This window comes from Sinohyriopsis cumingii, chromosome 18 (genome assembly GCF_028554795.1).
Source record: "Sinohyriopsis cumingii isolate HCF-2022 chromosome 18, ASM2855479v2, whole genome shotgun sequence".
NCBI classification, from domain to species: Eukaryota; Metazoa; Mollusca; class Bivalvia; order Unionida; family Unionidae; genus Sinohyriopsis; species Sinohyriopsis cumingii.
In genome coordinates, this window is record NC_142978.1 from 82,978,385 (window position 1) to 82,984,825 (window position 6,441).

Here is a 6,441-nt window from a genome sequence, read left to right on the forward strand (position 1 = left end):
TATTCGTGAATATTTTGTTCATAACGTTAAACAATATAATGCCTTATTCACAATATCTCCAAACGTTCAAATCCTTGAATGTTTCATTGGTTTATCACAATCCCTGAAAGAATAATACTCGACTTGTTATCTTTTATTGCATTAATTCCAGAACTATAAGACAATAACAAGAATATATTACGCCCGTTAAATCATACTATTTCAGAACCCTGAGATAGTTTTTTGCTGGAGAGTAAATTATAAGTCACATATTTTGGCATTTTCCTTTAAAATGTGAAAATCGATGTCTAAATTCTCGATTATAAAAATTCTACATCATCCGTTTTGAAAGTGTTGCAGAATGCAGACACATTTCCGTTCCACAGTTTGAACAATCTTGCTACTAAAGCAAAGAATTTTAAGTGGTGTTAAAATAGGACGCAAACTAGGGTGTACAGGGCAGAAAACCGGTTCCAGCATGTTGCACGATACTTTATGATATTAATTGGAAAAATTAATATTATGTTCTCGCTGTTTCAGTTATCGTCATAATGTGGCTTGTTTTCTCGTTTATTAATTTGTGAAATACACAAGTTTGATTGGTCTTGAAAGTGTTTGACCAATATACGTGTAAATCTAGAATCGGATTTAGAGTTTGTCGAAGTATTCATAGCTTTATTTTTCCATGTCATACATTTATAATGGTCCCCAGTTCCTTAATACACACCACACTTCTAAACTTGTGAAGTTCACTGTCGATAAATGTAATTTTGAAGAACCTAAAAACGCCACCTTGAGTTTTCCATCGTATCAACGCGTGTGATTCCAAATCATCTGGATGGTCAGGATTTTATATCCACGCCCAACAAGGAAGTGAGCTGTGTATATATCGAGTCAGCGTAGGAAAATTATTCATACACTGAGAGTAAAAAAGTCTAGAAGAGATTAACTGACGATTTTGTACTAATCCGAAAGGCAAGTTGCTAAGGTGAGTTAAAAGAAATTATTTTTGAAGCCGTAGCATCTTTTTATTGAATGGGGAGTTTATGTGTGGGTATTTTCATGTGTATCACATAGCATGTACTTTATTACGTGATGCTTCATTTAATCTTTTTTTCACATCATTTTTATTTTTTTCTCCTCAAGGTTTGCTGAACATGCAGTGGTAGGTTAGTTGGCACAATCAAAGTGAGTTTGTTTTTAATCTGCTGTCATGTTGGAATTTCAAAAGATCTAATAATAGATGTTTACATAAATTGTTGCATGTGTATAATTTAGAAATATAGTCAAGAAATCCGTTGGTTGTGTACATATGTTTATGTAATAACTTGGTAATGTTAACCAGCGAGTTGTCACGTACCAGTGTCTTGACGATTTTCGTCTTTCAGGTGTGGGGGATTAATATATAAATAAACTGATGCTGCATTAGAAAAGCAAAATCATCATTATATTTGAACATAAGTGGAACAATGGGTCTAAGCTAATAATGTCTAATGAGTGGAACAATGGGTCTAAGCTAATAATGTCTAATGCAAATTAACATAAGCTTGATGTAATTGTGTAAACATTGCAAAGTATTTACTAGCCCCTTTAGTGCCCTCTTGCTAATTTGGTATGTCTCTTCATATATGCCTTTTCTCCAGTCTGCCCATCTGTTTGTGTGCACATGTAACAGAAACAGTTATTCATACATTATTAATCTTGTTATCAATCTTATTCTTCTTCTTCTTCATTTTATAACTATTATTATTAATAATAATAGTAGTAGTAGTAGTAGTAGTAGTAGTAATACAAGTAGTTGTAGTAGTAGTATTTGCAAATCTGGTAATACAACACTCCATGCGAGATCATGCTGGACTGAAGAAAAAAACGTAGGCGGATACATCACCTGCAATGCAACAACTTCATTGTAAATCGCAGTGCCCTGCAAAACAAGGTAAATCTCTTGGATGCAATGGTTGTAAATCATTCTACATCAAGTCATCGGTAGTAAGCAAGGCTAAAATTAAGCTCACTTTTTGCTTCAAATGATAACCTTTAGACATGTGTACTAATAGTTGTGGAGAATTGAGAATACCTATGCTGACGAGCCCACTTTTGTACATAAGATATATTTAATTACATTAACTTGTCCTATCCCTCTATAGATTTTTTAAAAATGATTCCTGTAACACTAAAAATAGTAATGGTTTAAGAGGAGGTAGAGGTAAATAAAGTCAAGGTAACTGTGGCAAATCCAAAATAGCGTCGTGTTGAACGCTTTTTGGTGAGCATAAATAACACAAACAAAGCTGGAATACATGAAAAAGAACTATAATTGCCTTTTTAACAATAGCTTGAGGTAAGACTGTATGATATGAACAGTTAAACAAATTATTCCATTACAGAAGACTTACCATTAATTCTGCAACATCAGAAGCAAGTTCTGAACGTTTCTTCCATGCAGATAGTATCCAGACCTGCGACAAAATACATGGAAGTGTCTTTCCCACTAATGCTTCGTTTAAGAGGGTGCAAGTGATATTCTTGTGCGAACATGTACTAGGGCCATTTTCTAATGCCCCATATAAAATTCCTCTTGCATTATGGGACTTTGATACTTCTTTCAATTTTGTTGATAGAATGAGCTGTCTCCGAACATAATTGCTTATCTATGTCACCACAACCACTTCCGCGTTTTGTGCAGTACAAGGCAAACCTCGAACTAACGTTAAAGGAATAAGAAATTGATTTAACGCAATGTTCAGATCAAAACTGGCTCATGAAACGTTAAGTGGTTCTCAATATTTACTATAACTGTTAACAAAGCTGACAGTCCATCAAGATTTTATGTGAGTGCGTTAAAGGGTGTGCATTCGAGAGATTTATCATGTGTTTGTAGTGCATAATTTATTTTTCAGTTTATATACATCGCAATTGTTTTACATTTGTTGTATTCTTTGGTCATTCTTCTCAACAATGCCAAGCTGCCGTAGGTTATGTCCAGAAGTGATGGTGAAAAGAAAATGTAGTATGGTGAAACATATCTTATCACAATGGTCAACCGTGCTTAATTGAGCAGAGAACAAGTCCCGAGGAGACTTTAATATATCGATGGTAAAAGTAATACAATTCAGATAGTCCAGATAAGTTAAATAATAATAATAATAATAATAATAATAATAATAATAATAATAATAACAATGATAATAATATAAAATATTGCAAATTATCGTATGTTCCATTATATAGGAAGCAGCTCTAACTAAAGGTAGCTATATGTGTTTCTCTTTTACATCTTCTTCTATATTTCTCGGGTAGATGGTTCATATCACGATTCTGCTCTCCGTGATTATCTGCGTCATGCTTGTGCCCTTGGCTCTTGGTGGGTCAATAGGCAAAAGCGAGAATGAAGACCAAAACTATTTGGATGCCCTAGAAGTTAGAAGTTTGGCCCAGCTTTTTGAGGCGAACAGACAGGCAAAGTCTCCTTCAGAATCAAACTTGGACGAAAGCAATTCCGCTAACGGAGGTAACTAGTATTAGTCACTTTTGTTCTATTTTAACCATTTGTTATTTTCATGAGTCTTTAAAATTGTGATTCTTAATTGGTATTTCAATGATGATGATGATGCATTGCTAATAACCTCTACTCACAGTGCTGTTTCGTAACATTTTAGATTTAGTATTTTAAATGAACATTTTTATCAGCAACCGTTGAAGTGAGCGACAATTAGGGACATTTGTATGCAGTACCTGGTTAAGTCATCACTTGATTGAAAGGTCCACAGACATGTTCTTGATTGTTTACTTTCTTTCACGGTGATTGGTATTGGTGATTGTATAGAAATGGAGCCCGTAGATGTGCTTCTTTTATCCTGCATATGATAAGCAGTACAGGTCGTTATTCATCACACATTATGTTCAGTAGCTTACATTTGAATGACATGAACGAAATAGCTGAATAAAAGCAACTATGGAACTTATTCCCAAAGGAATATCTTGGAAAAGATTGACTTACACTACGTATGCTACAGTCTACATAGCGAGATCAGGATGGCAGATCGCATTTATAATAGACGATATGAGCGGTAAGAATTTACTTTAGTTATCCTTGTCTCCCGACGTACTTAGGTAATCCTTGCAGCTGAGAGTAAGTCTCAATAATGGCTGGTGTTGTTTGCCTCACTCCACGGATATTTTTCCTTCTAAACCATATTATATGGAATTATTCTAATTATAGTTGATCTTTGTTATGGCGGTTCCTAGATATTCACAAATAAAAACATTCAGAGTTTCGTACGATACAATTCCAAATTAAAATTATGGTTTCCCATACAAATTTCAAAACATTCTGTCATAAGGTGATGTTGAACTTACCATCGTTAATTGTTAGTTTCTTTAATAAATCATCCTATCATGTTTCATAATCGGCAAATATCGCTAGGCGAGGCAAAGGAAAATTCTCTTTAGCTCTTGATCCGAACACGATGTTCTTACCATTCTTCTCGTATTAATGCCAAGATCCTTATCCGGTAAAAGTAAAGAATCTCTTACTGCAGTAAAGAACCCATCAATCATCTGATGCAGAAGTATTCAAGAACAAATATTGAGGAAAGTATCGAATATTAACCTTAAATACGTTTGTTCCGAAATCAAATCTTGTTCTTAGGATCATCACCGGAAACTAAGCCCTTAAAACATCAGTGAACATGCCCTTCGAGATATAACGAAAATCTCAAACATGCCGCCCATAGACAACTCGTGTTGCTTGTCATTTACCTATTCTCTTTCAATAAGACTCTCACGTGACTCTACCAGCCCTATGCGTGGATTACATACCGGCCGAGACTAGCCAAGGTCGGCTACCTCCAATTGTCGTTTAACCGTCATTATTAAATAATAACTTCATTTATTTTCAGTGACACCTCCGAAAGAAAATCCAAAAAAGGGAAAGTTGATCGATCTTGATGTATGGAAATAGTGTTGAAAAAGGTTTACACCGATGCTTCGACTCTCACAAGATGAACAATGCAGTTCAATTGTCACCTCACAATTATTGACCAACATATTATATCTGAATACAACTGCAAGTAAAATTTTTTCCTTGCATTTGTACTTTTAATTAAAAATCTCTTTTGCCCTATCTAGACATAAATTTTCTATCTATCTATCTATCTATCTATCTATTGAGGCCAACAAACATTCAGCGTTTCCGTCAGAATTAAAATCAGAGGAAAACGATTCGGCCAACGGAGATAAATATAGATATCCAAAAATAAAATTAGGTAAATAGATTGTCAAATCCTCGACGTATCCTAAGACCAAAATGACTAGATGGTTATCTTTATAAATAAAATTTAAAATACGATATATTTCTTTAGGAACATCAATAATAATAAAATAAAAATAATAATAAGAAGAAAAAGAATAATAATAATAATTATCATTATTATTATTAGTAGTAGTATAACTACGTTATTATTATTATTATTATTATTATTATTATTATTATTATTATTAATATTATTGAATATATTTGGAATATATCTGGTTTAAGTGCGAAACTTTGTAGAGAAGAGAGGTCAGATTATATTAATTATGTTGAAAAATTTGATATACTAGGCTTTGTTGAAACGTGGGCAGAAACTATCAATCAGTTTAATATTAAACGTTACAAAAATTTGATAGCGTAAGAATTAAATCACAATCAACTAAAAGAAATTCAGGGGGATCTCGGTGTTTGTTCGTAAACCCATCTTCAAGCATTTTTATATATAGAGAAAAAAACTGCATAAAAATATTATTTGGTTAGTTGTTTCGTCTAAGGCTAGCATACTGAAATTGAACTTAATTTTTGGTTTTGTCTATTTCTCAAATGAATACCCCTCTATTCATGCAAAAGAAAATGCATACTCAGTTGAAGAAAATGAGTTAGCTCACCTAAAAATGAAATATGCTGACTATAAAATAATAATTACAGGTGAGTTTAATGCCTATACCGGAACGGAGTCAATTTGATCAAATATGATAGTATTATTGACCAGCCTCAAGACTTTAATTACATAGAAGACGAAGTAATGTACGATTTGACTAATAAAGACGTAAGGGAGATAACTCACTATGGAGAAAAACTTCTGCAACTATGCCAAATGACTCGCTAGAGAAACGCTAATGGTTGATGTGGAACAGATAAAGGGATAAGGAAATTTACATGTATGCATTGTAATTCGGCCTCAAAAATAGATTAATTCTTAGCCGACGTATGTGTTCTAAAAATATATCATCTTTTGACATGGATAATAGATTGCAATCAATCCACATGCCCATTGCATTTTCACTTGTCTACATGGGTAAACTAGAACGAAAGGCTATAAGTCTCTATGGGGGCAACGAAATAAATAAATATATAACAAAGAAGAAGGTCTATCTCTTATCCAGAATTTCAAAAATCAATCACCTCAAAACATGGACAAGATTTTA

General features: G+C 33.4%; 1 long non-coding RNA gene across 2 annotated transcripts; it reads left to right on the forward strand.

The window, feature by feature from the left end:
- Window positions 1-903: 903 nt before the first annotated feature.
- On the forward strand, window positions 904-5,062 carry LOC149777175 (uncharacterized). 2 transcript variants are annotated; one of them, XR_016416291.1, is made up of 4 exons: window positions 904-967; window positions 1,126-1,167; window positions 3,280-3,490; window positions 4,881-5,062. It is a non-coding gene; the product is annotated as an uncharacterized LOC149777175 (long non-coding RNA). The 2 variants fall into 2 exon arrangements; XR_016416290.1 differs by lacking the exon at window positions 1,126-1,167.
- The last annotated feature ends 1,379 nt before the right edge of the window (window positions 5,063-6,441 follow it).